This window comes from Microtus oregoni, unplaced genomic scaffold, assembly GCF_018167655.1.
Source record: "Microtus oregoni isolate MIOR12 unplaced genomic scaffold, Mior012 000054F_ref0000373, whole genome shotgun sequence".
Classification (NCBI taxonomy): Eukaryota; Metazoa; Chordata; class Mammalia; order Rodentia; family Cricetidae; genus Microtus; species Microtus oregoni.
The window spans coordinates 5043377-5060620 of NW_024543830.1; the positions used below are offsets into that span (position 1 = coordinate 5043377).

The following is a 17244-nucleotide window of genomic DNA, read 5'->3' on the forward strand; positions in this document are numbered from 1 at the left end:
ACCAGATTGCGTTATTCATTGTTTGTAAAATGTAGTTCTAGATGGGACTAGTAGTGCACAGCCATAGTTCCAGTTACTTGAGAATCTGAAGCAAACTTGTCTGGAGTTTAGGGGCACCCTGAGGAACACATAGCAAAAATAAATAAAATGTTTTAAATAAACAAAAATTATCATCGAGCTTCCTTGTTCCTAAACACACTTCAGTGGGGACTGAATCTAAACGGCAATGATTTGGCGGTGGGGAGCCAGCACAGAAGATAAAGGTGCTCAGTGCTGAGCCAAGAGCCTGAATGTGGTCCCAGGATCCACTTAAAAGGCCAGGTGTGTGGCAGCTACTCCTCAGCAATCCCAGTGCTTCTGTGGTGAGATGGGAGGTGGAGAGGGCAGGAGTGACTGGAAGCTCACAGCCAGCTAGCCTGGGCCAGCGCGGCACGGCAGTATAGAGAGAGAACTCACTCAGCAAGAGGAAAAGCAAGAACTGACTCCTGGAAACTGTCCTCCGACTTCCACACACACACCGTGGCACGTGTGCACCTGCACACACACACACACACACACACACACACACACACACCAAGTAAATAATTACAAAAAAAGGTAAGAGCAGTGACTTCCAAACTCTAAAGCCATCTGTCTCCATCCTGAACCAGCCTGCCTCCTACTCCTCCACAATGCATCAGATAGCTTATTAATTTAAACATCTAGCAAAATTAAGTAGAAAAAAGAATCCCTGAGAATTTTTTGTCACTGATTGTACTAACCAAACATTCTTGAAAAGCATCAGAACCATGGCTGCGAGTGCCTGAAGTCGAGATTGGGAGTGCTAGGTACACTGACAGACTCTGCTGACTCCAGCGATGTGCGAACGCACATCAGCTCTATCTGGTTTATTCCAATTCTCTCAGGGCTATTAGATTCAATTACCAATTATTAGATATGGGTTCAAAATATCGCTAAATTGTAGCACAAAGTTGAAGCATTCAGCAGAGAAACGTAAATGAGAAGTTAAGGGATCTACTAGAAGATGATAAGGCAGCATGGTTATTGTACTTGCCTTGCCCAGAAATGCCACGTTAGATTTGGTGTCCAAGAAAGGAAGCATGGAACCCAGACCAGAAAACCACCAGATCTGGGTTTGAATCCAATAAGGCAGGTGACTAGCATGGGGGAAGGGGGGACTAACAATTAATTTCTTTCATTTTTTTCAATAATCACTGTATTGCTAGCATGTTGTTGGGTTCTGGACACAGAGCAGAAATGGCATGGTTTTGTGGGAAAAAATGGAGAAGTTTTTTGCTTTTTTTTTTTTTAAAGTATGAAAGAATCACAAGGATCCACACAGAAGAGCTAACCTGGTTTGGTAACTTGAATGTAACCAAATGATCTTACAGGGAGAGATATTATTAGGAGGTATGGCTTGATGGAATGGATGGCCTTGTTGGAGGAAGCGTGTCACTGTGGGGGTGGCTTGGAGGCCTCATATATGCTCGGTATATATGTTTCAGTCGACTTCCTGTTTCCTACAAGATGTAGACTCTCAGTTCCAGCACCACGTTTGCCTGCAGACTGTCATGTTCCCTGCCATGACATGGACTGAACCTCTAAACTGTAAACTGCCACCTCAATTAAATGTTTTCCTCATAAGAGTTGCCATGGGGGGCGGGGTGGGCTGGAGAGATGGCTCAGCTCTTAAGAACACTTGCTGCTCGCTCTTCTAGAGGCCTTGAGTTCGATACCCAGCAACCACCTGGTATACATGGGAGAGTTAAACTGGTCTGTATAGGGGAGCTGCCTGCTTTGTATGCGTTAGCTAACTTGGTCTGCATTGGGGACTTAGCCTGGTCTACATGGGTGAGCTAACTTGGTCTGTATTGGGGAGTTTTAACCTGGTCTGTATCGAGGAATTAACCTGGTTTGTATGGAATAACTAATGGGGTCTGTATCTGGGAGCTAACCTGGTCTGTATGGGTGAACTAATCTGGTCTATATGGGTGGGTGAACCCATTCTATATCTGGAGCTAACCTGGTCTGTACAGGTGAACTAATCTCATCTGCGTGAGGGAGTGAACCTGGTCTGTATCTGGGAGTTAGCCTGGTATCCATGGGGGAGCTAACCTGGTCTATACTGGGGAGACAATATGGTCTGGGAGTCAGAAGTAGCCTGAAGGGTGACATCCAGGAGTAGCCAGAAGGGATAACCCGGAGTTAAAACCTGGGAAAGCCACTCCTCCTTTTCAGGTCCTTGTTTTGAATTGGGGATTATAATAAGCTATCCCTGGGGATTCCTCTGACATTTTAATGAGTGTTGATATTTAAAGCAGTTAGTATAGCTTCTGGCTTGTAGTAAATACTCAATAAATGATAGCTGTCCTTATTACTTTTTCACAGCCTTCTTTAAGAATGTTCTCTAAAAAAGACAATGCAACAGTTACAAAGTGACCCTCCAACCAAATACTTTCGTTTTCCTGCACTTGCATCATGGGAGCGAGGGATGAGCGGACACAAAGATCATCTTTCCCTCACCCTGCCCTTGGCTCCGTGCGTGACACTCACCTTGACCACAAAAGCAGGTCCTCAGGTCTCTTTAGTCTCCGGCTTAGCATGTTACATGAGTCACACCTGAAAATCTGGCCCCTTCAAAGGCTGGAGTTCCTCCCTGTTTAATCAGACATGAGACAAATCGCGTGCTGCGGCAGAGGCGTACAAACACGCTTTAATTACAATATTGTAACACCAATTAGAGATCTATCTAATCGAGGACCCGGCACTTCCTGCTCGGATATTACTCCCATGTCGGGATAATTACTGCTAATTAAGCCTGGAACTAATTAGGCTAAATGATCTCATTTATACCAACAAAGATGACTTCTAGGAGTTCATAAGAAAAACCAGGGTGATCTTATCGTTCCTGGGCTATCTGGCTTTTCATCCTGGAAACGAAGCCCCTCTCCTCGACATCAAGGGGCATGCAGAGTCTGTTCTGTGGAATTCTGGGTGAGATGGGAACAGGTTCTTCGTTTGTCTTCCCAGATTCTTCTACACAGGGAAACCAGCCTTGGCCGCTCATGGCTTACTATCCTCCTCCACAAACGTGTTGAAAGCGGCAGTCACTGAAAGAGGCTGTGGCAGAGGGCCATTCAATGCAGCCTTGCTCTGGTTCCCATTTACCTGCAGTTCTGGTCAATCTGTGTCAGCATCCCTTCTCCATCCCCCACAGAGCACACAAGGCTTGAGCTCAGCCAGGCAAACTGAGGTTTGGGCACATTTCTGTTGCTGCCAACCCTCACTTTCCCTCTCTAAGACAAGGGTAATGATAGTATCCTGGGGTGTTTGGGGGTGGGGATGAACAGCATCTCCAGCACAGAGTGGAGCTAATGTTAGTCGTGGTATCCATCAGTAACTAACAGCAACATTTAGTCTCCCCTTCCAGGGCGCTGTAATACCTCAGTTCTGAACTAAATTCCACTTTGGCCTCTTCTCCATTCTTTTCTGGCCTAGAGCAGTGTCAGTGAGCAAAAGGCACACGACACAGAGTTAGGAAGTCTGGCTATTTTTCAGCTGTATGACTTGAGGAAGTCACCTCTTTCTAGGAAGGACAGCACTTGTCACACGCTTGATCAACTGTTCTACCCCAACTTTCTGACTTCGCCTTTGCAATACTCCCCATTCGAGGTGAGAAAGCTGAGACCTCAATAAATAACTAACTTAAACATAAAAATAACCTTCACTGCTACTAAATGCCAAGTCTGGGGGCAGGCCCTCACTCATAGCTGTGTCCCAAGTCGCCGTTACCACGGATTGCCCTCATCCCTACCTGTAATGGAGGGGATTGAAGTCTTCATCTTTGTAAAACCTGCAGTATGTATCAAGCATGAAGTCTTTATTGTATGTCTGATATATGCTCCATTCTATGGAGGATAGCATGCTTCCCCAATACAAACATCCGACATACCAGTCTCAACACTACAAATCCAGAAGCACACATATGCGCCTGTCCTCACTTGCATACACACATCACATATATCATCTTTGTTTTATGGTTCCATGGGGGACAATGCTGTCCTTGGGTATCTTCCTGGCCTCTGGAGGTTCTCTTTTTTCCTCCTGGGGTTGGATTTGTACAGTGAAGACCAATGGGAACTAAGGATGTTTACCCCCTTTTTCTGCGGTCCACAAGGGTTGGCCCTCATCCTTCCTAGAAGAATATGGCAAGTGAGGTACCAGGACACAGAGCATCCTGCGTCGACTTACTAGAAGAACATGCTTTTAAGGAATTTGGAAAGAGGGCAGGAAGCTGTCTCAAGAACAGGCCTTAAAATATATTTAGTGATTAATGAAAGGGCATGAAAAATAAATAAATAACTTCTTTGGCAAATTCAGAAACCTTTTATAAGATGAATCATCAAGCCATTCTCCCAGCTCTCGTTTCTGCTTCTCCAGTGTATAGACAGAGGCTTAATGTACCATTTTTGATTCTTTAATATAGCTAAGGTCCTTGGCTTCTCATACCATGAAAACCTGGCAGGGAGCAGAGGGCCTCTGTGGCTGAGGAAAGAAATACTCAGAACCCAGTTACAGCATAGCATGCCTGCCTAAGGGAGAGTTTGGTTAACCACGTCTTAGCTGTTCTGTCCCCATGTGGCAAGGATGAGTCTCAGAGAGGCCAGGTTGCTTCATGTCTGTCCCAGAACTATTATTTAAGTATGATCTACATAGTAACTATGACCCAGTATTATTTAAGTAAGCTCTACAGTCATCACTGTCCTTTGGGGACCAACAGCCTGGGCTCTCCCTAGTAAAGAGCTTTATCTGTGTTGAAAGGAGTCTTCCCAAACAGACTTTCAAATGTCCTCAGTGATGGTGGCCGGCTGGCTGGTTCTTTGACACAGGGTCTTTTTCAAGTTCTCCTCAGCATCCACAGGCTTGCTTATTTGTTTATTTGTTTGTTCAGCTGACACTGGGCGATTCTGAGCTCCATTTGGGTAGGCCTAGGGGAGATAATATGCTGGCCAAGAAGGAGGGACTGCTTGGCTGCTCTCCGGCGATTCCTGTCCCCCCTCCTCCCCCTCTTGAAGAGCAGGCTATGTGTCATTCTTATCTGAGAAGTGGCTTCTCTCTCTCTCTCTCTCTCTCTCTCTCTCTCTCTCTGAGGGAGGACGAAGGAAGAGGAAATTCGGAAGTAGTTGGTTTAATACATTTAATCTTCTTCCAGCAAACGTCGCATGTCACCCACTAAGGGAACGGGAAGGAGCTAGGTCAGCAGGCAACTCAGAGAGCAGAGCGGCAGAGGCACAAGTAGAGGATGTAAGGAAGGGGGAAAGGCAAATAGCAAGAAGTCTTAGCATTCCTTCAACCAGCGTGTGAGGAGCTTTGGATAAGGATGCTAGACACCGTCCTAGGGTTCCACGCAGGTCAAAAGTAAAATGAACTCTGTCCTCCAAGAGGTATGCAGTGCTAGATGAGAAAGAACATGATGGATTTGGAGAGGTGTCTCAGGTAAATCCAACAGGTTCTCAAGAGTATTTGGATGTAGAAATTAAGAGGAGAGAGAGAGAGAGAGAGAGAGAGAGAGAGAGAGAGAGAGAGCTCGGTTAGTGAAGGGTTTACCTTGGGGGACAACATGAAAGCGGGTGTAATTAATTAACCAGGAAAGAGAACACAGGTGGTGATTCCACCTTCCTAAAATAAAGCGAATGTGGCTTCTTTGCGTGGTTTTGGTTTGCTTGTTTATTTATTTATTTATTGCTGAAGATGCCTGTGGGAAAGCGAGGATGAGGAGCAGTAGATAACTGCAAGGGATCTGGAACTCGGGAGAGGCCTGAAGGTGTTAGGGAAGTGGGAGGGTGGGGAATACCTTTGGGGAGGTGAAGGAGTCACTGATTAGAAATCAGAGTGTGGTGAGTTCACGGAGGATGTGGGTGAGGCGGAAAAACAGGATGAGGAAAGGGAGCAAAATGTAGAGTGTGCACGTGGAAGAATCTGAGAGCCCTGGGCCCTAACCAGGGAAGCCACACATAAGGATCGGAAAATGTAGTCCCTGCACTTGGAAGATGATCATGCAAAACTGCACCCACTCTACTCCGTAGAAACTGCTTTGGCCAAAGTCACAAATGGCTTCAGATGGGCAAAGCTCCAAGGGTGCCTTCCAGCCTGTTTCTTGCCTTCATGCAGCCTGCATCTTACCTGCTTTCTCTGCAAGGCTGGCATCACTGACTCCTCAGCGCCTCCTGACATAATTCCGGGGACACTGTCTTTTCTTACTTCTCCCATCTTTCACCTTTTCTCACCTTCTGCCTTTTAAATGAAATACCAAGGATACCCCCAAAGTCACCCTAAGACTTCTCTAGGCATTCAGCGTGCTCTCTGCAGGTGACTTTTGCAGCTTCCACTGCTGCTGCCAACAAATGGCTCCCAAGTTAGTCTCCAGCCCGACACTGCTGACCAGAACCCCTGACGTAGAAAGGCATGAAGGTCTGCGGGAACTGAGCTCTAACCGGAGTTTTCCGGCCACAGGCTCCGCCGGCCATCATCACCAGGATGTTCATGGGGTCTTCACATCCATGAAAAAATCATCCTCATGCCTGGTTCTTCCGCCACAGAGAAAAGGTAGTTTCTAGGGGGAGTTTACTCTCTTGTGTTTTAAGCTCCTTGAGGCTACAAGTCTCCGGAGATGATTTGACCACAGTACTTTGCCCTTAAGCACCGCCATCCTAGGACAGAGGTCTATTAGAGAAGTAACAAGGCCTTAAGAGGACAACCAGGACTCTCTAGAAAGACAAGGCACTGGCTGGGGAGGTGGACTCATCAGCATATCTAAAGCTGATATGCAGACACTTTCTTAGGAAAGGGGCCAGCCAGTCCAGCCTTAGAGAGGAAGCACACAGAAGCCCGCTAATGGTTCTGTGCCTCCGAGAGATGCACACGCCTTCGAAGTGAGCTGCAGTGGAATGTTAGGTTTGAAACAGACAGCCAGCAGCTGAGCAGAAAGGCAGACAGACCTGCTGGGTCACTTGCAACACCGCCCTAGCAGATAAGGCAGCGGGGGCGGGGCGGGGGTGGCTCCTGAGATTGTGGGGGTGGGAGTGGGGGCCCCCAGGGAAAGAACTGATGCAGGAGCACTATCTACTCTCACTCCTGGTCTCATTATTTTCTTACACACTCTTCTTCTTCCCCAGAGTTGGGCATTATAGGAGGATCACATATAAGCCAAGCTTGATGCTTTAAAAAAAATACCTGTATACTACTAATTGTTGAGCATCTTTATTTTTAAGTAAAATATTTTTTTCTCACGGCTTTTACTTGACTTAGAAATAAATGGATGGGTTCCATTTTGTCTCTCCCTCCTAAATTTCCCTTAGGCATAGACCAAATATGTGTGAAATGTCAGCTCAATTAGGGTGTGTTAGAAGTTATCTGTGCCTCTGAAAAGCAGTCCCGGGTAGAGCGCTCTTTCTGAACTTGCAGATATTACTGCTACTGCAGTAGGGGCAAGAATGATACTCTTGGCTAGGAAATTAAACAACAGAAAAATGCTTCTCTGAAGAAAAAAAACCGGTCTCCTAAATTTCATATTGTCTATGAATTCATCTTTATAAGAACCCATTAATTACCACAGCCAATGGGTTTGGAAAATCCACTTGACTTGTTGGAGTTAGTGGGTGTCAAGAGAGGGAAAACTACAAGCAGTTTGCTTTTCATTTAAAAACGGGGGTGGGGGAGGTGGAATGGGGTGGTAGTGGAGAGGTGACTCAGTGGTTAACTTCCTGCAGAGGACCAGAGTCTTGTTCCAGCCCCTGCATCAGGCAGCTCAACACCGTGGCATTCCTGTGTACAGACTGCCCCCTACACACAAGTTAAAGGTAAAAAGGTGTAAATATTCTTAATTAAAAGGAGGAAAAACAGAATATGATACTCCTTTGTGAAGTGAAATAAAGCTGCAAGAACAGTCTGTTCAGAAGTGGGAAATCCTTCCCACTTCTGGAAGAGGCTCTGGGCCCTTCTGGGGCTTCCCAATCACACAGTCCCTGTTTCCCACAGGGCCTAATTTACACCCCCAACCCCCACCCCCAGCCCAGCATCCATATTAGATGAGATAATAGGGCACCTGATGCAATAGCCTGAGGTATCCAAAACCCTTCTGAGTGTAGATTTTCCCCCAAATCATATCATCATCATCATCCTCTCTCTCTCTCTCTCTCTCTCTCTCTCTCTCTCTCTCTCTCTCTCACACACACACACACACACACACACACACACACCAACAAGAGGCTCACAGCTAGGCTTATATGGAAAGGATAATAAACAGAGGCACTTAAGCTTCAGAGCCGTCCCCTCCTGAATGCTGGAATTAAAGGTGTGTGTCACCACCGCCTGCCTTTTCATTTGTTTTTTGAGACAGGGTTTCTCTGTGTAGTCCTGGTTGTCATAGAGCTCACTCTGTAGACCAGGCTGGCCTCGAACTCATGAAGATCTGCCTGCCTCTGCCTCCTGAGTGCTGGGATTAAAGGTGAGCCGCCACCACCGCCTGGCCTTTCTTGGTGTGTTTTTATACCAACAAGACACTCAGTGTCTTCATGATAAACTTTAAAATTCATTTTACTTTTATTTGTTTATTTTGAGACAAGTTCTCTCTTTGTAGCTCTAGAATTTGCTATATAAACCAGACTACCTTTAAACTCAAGGAGATCTGCCCACATTTACCCCTCGAGAGACACCGTGCCCGGCTCTCATTTCTTTATTGTGTTAGTACACTGGTCGTTTGATTGTGGATTCTCAGTGAAGGCTACTTTAAGGGATAAGAATTTTAAGAAACAGTAATTTGAGATTTTAGCAACTAAAATGAATTGCAGGTGTGGTGTTGATCATCCAGGAATGACCAGCAGTTGGGGCAGATAGGGTGGAGGAGGTCTAGCCAGGAGAAAAGAATGAAATCCACCAGGCACCTACTACATGCCAAGATCTATGTACCAAAGCCTTTTACATCCACACGACCCGTGCTCCCTGGGGACAACAATCCCATCCCAAACGTCCTGGCAGTTTGCAGCAAGATCTCCTAGTTTATGATTTAAACTTCTATGTGGAAAGGAACAAGACGAGACCTAGGGGATGGAGCTGGGCCTGGGGAGTTTATTCCAGTTCTGTGTTACTGAGTACTCCAGCCCCGAGGCATCAGGCCTTAGCACGGGTGAGGCCACAGAGGTGCAAAGCAAGGGTGTGCACGTTCTCCTTCCAGCACGAGCCCAGCAGTCCCAGGGACCCGGCGTGAGGAAGAAAATCAGTTGGCAAAGCAGGCAGCCGGAGTTGCGTCTCAGGCAATGTTTCTTCCTTAGCAGATGGTATTAGGAGTCCAGCAAGAGGGACAGACACCTCTGCCACCCACAGTGACACCGAGAACAGCACTGAAGAGATGTCTGGATGGAGTGGGCAAACTCATCACTTTAGGCTTAAGTTTTCTCACGTTGAAAAGTTAAGATGTTGGAAGAGACAATAGCTAACATCCTTCCAGCTCTTGTTATTCTATGGTTTTGTCTTAAGAAGTCCTGATGGTTGGGGCTGGAGAGATGGCTCAGTAGTTAAGAATACTGACTGCTCATCCAGAGGACCCAGGTTCAATTCCCAGCACCCACACGACAGCGCACGACGGTCTGTAACTCCAAGATCTGACACCTTCACACAGACGTACATGCAGGCAAAACACCAAAGCACATAAAACAAAAAATAATAAATCAAAACAACAACAACAAAAGAAGTCCTGATGGTTTGGTCACGATAACTGAACTTAGAGTTGGCTAGAAGACATACTTCTGGTCAATAAAAGGAAGACCCATTCTGAGTGTGGGTGACACCACCTGGAGTCCCAGAAAGATGAAAAAGGAGAAAACAACCAACACAAGCACTCATGAGTCTGCTTCCTCACTGCAGGGGACTGTGACCAGCACTCACTGCAGGGGACTGTGACCAGCACTCACTGCAAGGGACTGTGACCAGCACTCACCTGTCTGCTCCTCACTGCAGGGGGACTGTTCTAGCCTCTTACGCTCCTGCCTTCTCTCCGGCTATTCTGGACTTTATCCCTTCCTTAACTGCTTTTATTCGGGGTCTGTGACAGCAGTGAGGACAAGTAGCTAATGAGGAGCAAATGGAAGGTGTTTGTCAACCCAGTAACGGCATGTTGGTTTTCATTATGGCTATAAGGTTATGAAAAATGGTATTTGAAAAACTCTACCAAGGTCCTGTCTGCTAGAATTTTTCATAAATGTGGACATATTCCCTACATGTGCTGTCAAATATGAGAGCCATTGACTACATTAGGCTATATCAATATTTAAAATAAAGGCAATATGGCTAAGATACTGATATTTAATATCTAATTTCATCCTAATTATTTTACACGTCAGTGGCTTTATGTGGCCAGCGACTGACTACCATGCTAGACAGGACAAACATCACCTTTATTTAAGCCAGGCACCAGGTACAGAGATCAAAGACGACGGCCAAGGGTGGAGGACGGCTTGGGGGTGAAGCATGAAGGCAGGCATGGGTTTGATTTAGGTAGTTCACAAAGAGCGCAATTGCCGGTTTAGGTCTTCTGGAGAGGACACTCACATTTTGTGATGAAGACAGCGGTAATAGGCTCTTTGCAGCTACACAGAACTTTATGCCCTGCAGAGGGCTCTCTTGGGGTGTGGTTTGAGCCTCCGCGTAGCTCTGCGCAGCAGAAAACAAGTACCAGTTTCTCATTTTACAGACGAGGAAATCTAGACTCGGATATTTGCCTAAGGCCACAGACTTCAAAGAGTGAGGAAGGAATATTCGGAACCAAGCTCGAGACTTCATTTTTCTCTAGTTCCTTTCCACAGACAAGGTGACTTCTAAGCCCCGCCCCCAAGCCCCACCCACCCACCATCTCCTCCCCAGCCCACCTTCCCCTCCAGCCCCCACCTCCACCCCAGCCCTTCTCCGTGGAAACAGCAGCACATTATAAAACGTGTTTAAATATAAGAAGGGAGCCATGAGGAAAGACAAGGGACAGGAGGGCCTTCTGACAAAGAACTGAAGTCTGAAGAAATCAAGACTCAAGAGTGAGAGAAAGGGTGAAAAACTAAGTTCCCACTAAGCACTGTGGGCAGCTGTCCACGGAAAAGCCAGCATTCCCCCGTCCTTTGGTTTGAAACCAGATTGTGTCCCAAGGCTTCTGGCTGTTTCCAAAAGTCACAGTCCCTTCAGAAAGAAAAGTCTGTCCCCCACCCCACTGAGCATGCTGCAAAGGACTTCAGCACATGGCTCTGGGACCACTCAGGCCGAACTTGAACACCAGACCTGACATTCTTCGAGGGGTGTACTACGTCCTAGTTTCGGCTTCCTCCATTGCAAAAGCAGGAGTCGCTTCTCTTCCGTCTTACATGGTCATGGGATGCATTAACGGAGACATACTGCGAAGCCCGGGGGCATAGTGTTTGTGAGCGGTAGTTATTAATATTTTACACGATCTAGGCACTGCAGATTCTTGTGGATTCTAAAATAGGACCAGAAGAAACTACTTTCAGACAAGGTAGCCTGGAAAAGATCCCCACAAGACAAAGGGCCTTGGCTTGGATATCGAAGGTGAACGCGGATGGATGCCTACAGGTTCTAAACAGTTGCTGGTAGGATCTCTTGACTTTTCATCTCCTCGTGCAAGGATGTCAAACTTTGTTCTCCCTCCCCCCAAGGTCTAGCCCTACACATGTAAGTACTTTTGTCTAATTTACCTGAATGCTGCGACTTAGAACTGCTCGCACCCTGCACACAGAGATCCCTCTTGTTCACACCGATTAGCTGTCCAGTACCTGGTATGTACTGGGTGGTTTTTGTTTTGTTCGTTGTTTTATTTTCCCGTTGTTTATGTTTGTTTTGTTTCTTAGATTTATTTTCATTTTGTGTGTCTGACTGCTTCGCTGCCTGTCTGTCTGTCCTTCATGTGCATGCACTGCCTGTGGAAGCCAGAAGAGGGCGTAAGATCTGCTTGAGACTGGGGTTCTGGACAGTCGTGAGCCACCATGTGAATACTGGGAATTGAACCTAAGTCCTCTGAAAGATCAGTCAGTGCTCTTAAACACCGACCTACTACAGACTGTGTAGGGTAAGTTCTGTGCCGAATAACAGAGAGGGAAAGGACGTGGCAGTGTCCGCGAGTGACAAGTGACCTATTAGGAAAGGCCTCCGTGAAGAGGTGACAGTGGAGCCTGCTAAGGAGAGCCAGCCCTGTGAAGATCCGAGGGCTGAAAGCTATGGACAGGGAGGGTCAGAAATGCAAAGGCCCTGAGGCGGAAATGAACTTGGCTGGTGCTTTTGAGGGGCCGAAAAGGCTGAAGTTGAAGCACTGAGGGTTAAGAGATGAGGTAGGAGCAAAGTCGGGCAGGTATATGGGGTTTATGCCAGGCCACGGGAAGGAGTCTGGATTTTGTTCTAAATGCAGTGAGGGCCATTTGGACATTAAGCGGGAGAACAATGAGATCTACGCTGCCTTTTTAAAAGATTACTCTTAATCCAGCCACCCTCTGTCTGGACTCATGCGTGTGTACAAGTGCTCGCCTGGAGGCTCCCGAGAGCATCCCCACGCTGCCAGTTACCTGCCTGTGTCTCCCCACCCCCGTGCAAGCTGTTGCTGCATCTCAGCACGTCCCTCAGCCGTGCTCCCAGAGTGCGGACTTCCCTCTGTACAGCCAACACCCCGATGCCAGCCGGCCCTTGAGTAAAGGGTCGTTTGAGTCGTCTCTCCTGTTCAAGAATTTTCAATAGCTCTCCAGCGCCCAGGAAACCAAACTGCAACTCTCTCACCCTCCACCGAGAAGATCCCAACTCAGTTCGTCCACTTTTCTCTACATTCACCTGCATGCATCCTGTAGCGACTTGCACGCTCCTGTAGCGACTTGCACGCATCCTGTAGTGACTTGCACGCATCCTTTAGCGACTTGGCCTTCTTGGGCATGGCTTGTTCGTACTTGAGCAGTTTTCTGGCTCGGCACTGACACTTCCCCCAGTGATGTCGGCTGGCATCCTGTGCTATGCATTCCCTGGGGTCCAGTGATGCTGTCTCTCCTGGATGGGTTCTCTGCTCTTGCCGATCATATGTGGTCCTTCCGCAGGACTTTGCCTGAGCCCATTTAAAGCATTTGCTGCTTTCTTCCGTGTGTTATAGCTGTCTGTGTGCATGCCTCACTCCCCTCCTAAGCCAGTGTTTCGAGGATGGGGACAGAATCCTAGTCCCTCTTTCTGCCTTTTAGTATCTAGCATTCAGGAGGGGCTTGATAAACACATGCTGAATGAACCGGTGAGCAAATGAACAAACACACAAACAGATCCTAAAATTCGCCTTTGGGCCACGTGGCTCAATTCAGTGATTTTAGAAAGTTGTGGATAACGATAAAAGGGAGTGAGGAGAGGTGGCCTTCTAATCTTTACAACGGTGTTTTCAGGGCTGGGGGATCACAACAAGCATGGAAATCGTTCTCCATCATCTTCCATGGATGGCAGGAAGGGCCACCTGGGAGCTGCAGAGAATTACACATTGTGCCCACAGTGCCCTAGGACCCGGGTTCCGGTGTCTGCGGCTCCTGCTACTCACAGTCTTTCCATTCTAATTTAGTGGGTTTCTAGGAAATAATGTAAAACCATTTCTCTCAGCAATTAATTTTGAGTCGAGCAGATCCTTTCCAGAAAAAAAGAAGAAGAAAAGGATAAAAGTTTCAGCTAATTCCCCGATTCTTCGGTCTTGTATTAGCATTCCTGAAAGCCTGAATTAGTGTGGTGGGGTTTGCCTCAATCAATAGAGCTGCAGAGTTCATTTATCTTAAGTGACTTTACTTTGGAGAGAGGTGCTGATGAGCAGAGGGTGGGTAGCGCCTCTCCTCTAGGAGGGACAAGGCTGGCTTTCCTCCTTTGCCACCCCTTGCCTTATGCAAAGACCTTGACTCTTTAGGAATAAGACAGGAACTCCATATCCCTGTGGCTACTGAAATCCCACATACTTCTAGTACGTTGTTTAGTTGCAAGCCATCTGTTATTAATTATGCCTGAGAATCACAAAGAACCAATGAAGAGTTCCTTGCCATTGTTACTTTTTAAAAGCTTAAAATACCCAGCCCAGAAGGTTAAGATCACCCGCGATAGTTTCTTTGGTGAGAAAGAAACCTGGCGGTTGCTGCTTCCTGCACATGAGCTGTCTCACCTTGGACGCTCACCTATCCTATATCTCTCTTGCCTACCAACGACCTTGTTGAAATAGATGGTGTTTGTGTGTACGGTGCTTACATTCATTTCCCGTCTCTAATTTCACACGGGTGACTTAGTCTGAAATTTGCAGCTCAACCAGCATGACTCAGTGAAGGACACTTGTTGCGGAATATTAGTTTAAGATGTGTTACATTTGTTTATGCTGTGGAATATTTGCTTAATGATGCAAAGATGTGTTGCATTTTTTTATGTTGCATTTGTTTAACTCTGTAAGCTGTGTTACTTTGCCTGTCTACAACACCTGATTGGTCTGATAAAGAGCTGAACGGCCAATAACTAGGCCGGAGAGAGAACTAGGCGGGGCTGGCTGGCAGAGAGAAGAAAGAGGGAGGAGCAAGAAAAGTAGAGGAGAGGGTTGGAGAGATGGCTCAGTGGTTAAGAGCATTCATTGCCTGCCCTTCCAAAGGTCCTGAGTTCAATTCCCAGCAACCACATGGTGGTTCACAACCACCTATAATGAGGTCTGGTGCCCTCTTCTGGCCTGCAGACATACACACAGACAGAATATTGTATACATAATAAATAAATAACTACTTTAAAAAAACTCACAGAGTAAGAAGTAAAGAAAGGTATATAGAATAGAGAAAGGCAAAAGCCCAGAGTCAAAAGGATAATTTAAGAAAAGCTGGCTAGAAACAAGCTGAGCTAAGGCCAGGCATTCATAAGTAAGAGTAAGTCTCCATGTATTTACTTGGGAGCTGGGTGGCGGGTCCCCAAAGAGTTAAAAACAAAACAAAACTAAAAAAAAAAAAAAAAAAAACTACAGACATTCTTCCTGAACTGATTTCTAGAAGGTTCTACTGAGTATGTATATGAGTATGTATTTATTTCCAAGAGTTTAGTAACCAGCTTTTTACCAGGTTTGTCATCTTTGGGTTCTAATTCCTGGTCTTTATTTTTATTTTGAGACAGGTTCTCACCATATACCTCTGGCTGTCTGGGAATTCACCATGTGGACCAGGCAAGCCTTGAACTCACAGAGACCTGCCTGCCTTTGTCCCCTAAGTGCTTGGACTAAAGGAGTGTGCCAACACACCTGACATAATTCCTGGTTTTACAACCCAACTATTGTTCCATAGCCCAGGAAGTCCCTGCAGTAATCTTTTTCAAGAACGATTGTATTACTTTTGTATTTCAGAGTGCTAAGAGGAAGGTAAGCATTGGGTTCTGTTCTCGGAGATGAGTGAGGGGTCCACTCTCCTGCCGTTGACTCTCACTCCCAGGCATCCTGAGAGAGCTGTCGCCAGTAAATCGGAAGGGCACACCTGGTATACGCACGCTTCAAGCGACTACTGTGGCATGAGAGATGTATGGCATCTGTCACTCTCCCACACTGGCTGGAGAATATGAGGGGTGACAGCTGAGTCAGGCGATCTGATTAATTAACACCTACAAGATTCTTCTAATGTTCCAAGCCCACCCCGCTCCATTTAAATAGCAAGGATTTGGTTAAAGCTATAAAAGACTTTTTTGGATAGATCATTAGAAGATGAAAAATAGGGATGATCTTTGGCTAAACATCACATCACAAAGCTGACACTTAAGCTGCTGACAGAATTTTTAGAAAATTCTCATTTAAGAGAACTATAAAATTGGGGCCGGTACCGGGCATTGGTGGTGCACACCCTTAATCCCAGCTCTTGGGAGGCAGAGGCCAGTGGATCTCTGAGAACTCGAGGCCAGCCTGGTCTACAAAGCGAGTTCCAGGACAGCCACGGCGGTCACGAAGAGAAATCCTGTCTCGAGAAACTTTAAAAGTAAATATATAAATAAATAAAGGCAGCTGGAGAGACGGCTTAGTAGTTAAGAGTATTTGCTGCTCTTCTAGAGGACCCGGGTTGGATTCCCAGTACTGCATGGTGACTCACAAACTGTCTGTAATTCCAGTTCCAGGGCCTATGACACCCTCTTCTGGTTTCCATTGGGACCAGGCTCATATATGGTACACATGTGCACACAACACACACACACACACAGGCAAAACACTCATACACATAAAATAAAAAACTCTCTCTCTCTCTCTCTCTCTCTCTCTCTCTCTCTCTCTCTATATATATATATATATATATATATATAAAATTGGCTTTTTCAAGACAGAGTTTCTGTGTGTAGTCCTGGCTGTCCTAGAACTCACTCCGTAGATCAGGCTGGCCTTAAATTCAGAGGTCTGTGTGCCTCTGCCTCCTGAGTGCTGGGATTAAAAGTGTGCACTACCACCACCCAACATTGAAAAAAATCTATTTTTTTTTAAGTTCTTTCATCTTCTTTCTTTCTTTCTTTTCATTGTTTTTATTGAGCTATTTATTCTTCTCCGCTCCTCTCCCCTTCCCTTCTACCCTCTCCCGTGGTCCCCATGCACCCAGTTTACTCAGGAGATCTTGTCTTTCTACTTCCCATGTAGATTAGATCCATGTATGTGTCTCATAGGGTTCTCTTTGTGGTCTAGGTTCACTGGGATTGTGAATTGTAGGCTGGTTTGAAAACATATTTTTAAAGAACTCTATAAAATTGGAAGAAAGGCTACCAAAACCAAGCAAGCAAAACCAAAACAAACGACTCTCAAAATGTCAAATCTGAGGCTCAGGAGTTAAGAAAGGATAAGACTCTTACAGAGGGCCTGAGTTTGTTTCCCAGAGCTCACATGAGACTAAAAACCTGTAACTCCAGCTCCAGGAGATCAGGAGCCTCTGACCTCTTCAGCCACACCTCTGACCTCAGCCCTTGTAAGGCAGAGCCAGGTGAATCTGTGAGGCCAGCCTGGTCTGTGTAGTGAGTGCCAGGCCGGCCAGAGTTACATAGTGAGAACCTGTCTCAAAAAAAAAAAAAGGCAATTTATATTCAAAGGAATATGCTAGCACTTATTAAACATACAGACGGGCATTCGAGAAGTACTCAGCACACTGTTATCCACTTTTCCTCTTCTAGAGTCATTTCACAACCTGTTGAAGGAAAGACAAGCCCTCCAGAGCC

General features: G+C 46.3%; 1 protein-coding gene and 1 non-coding gene across 2 annotated transcripts in view; one reads left to right on the forward strand and one right to left on the reverse strand.

Annotated features, from left to right (window-relative positions):
• The window catches only part of Bcl9 (BCL9 transcription coactivator), an 86883-nt gene that overhangs the window by 53545 nt on the left and 16094 nt on the right, over window positions 1-17244 (reverse strand). The gene's annotated exons all lie outside the window — the stretch shown is intronic.
• Window positions 15750-15835, forward strand: LOC121438137. Its single transcript, XR_005973078.1, has one exon. It is a non-coding gene; the product is annotated as a small nucleolar RNA SNORD71 (small nucleolar RNA).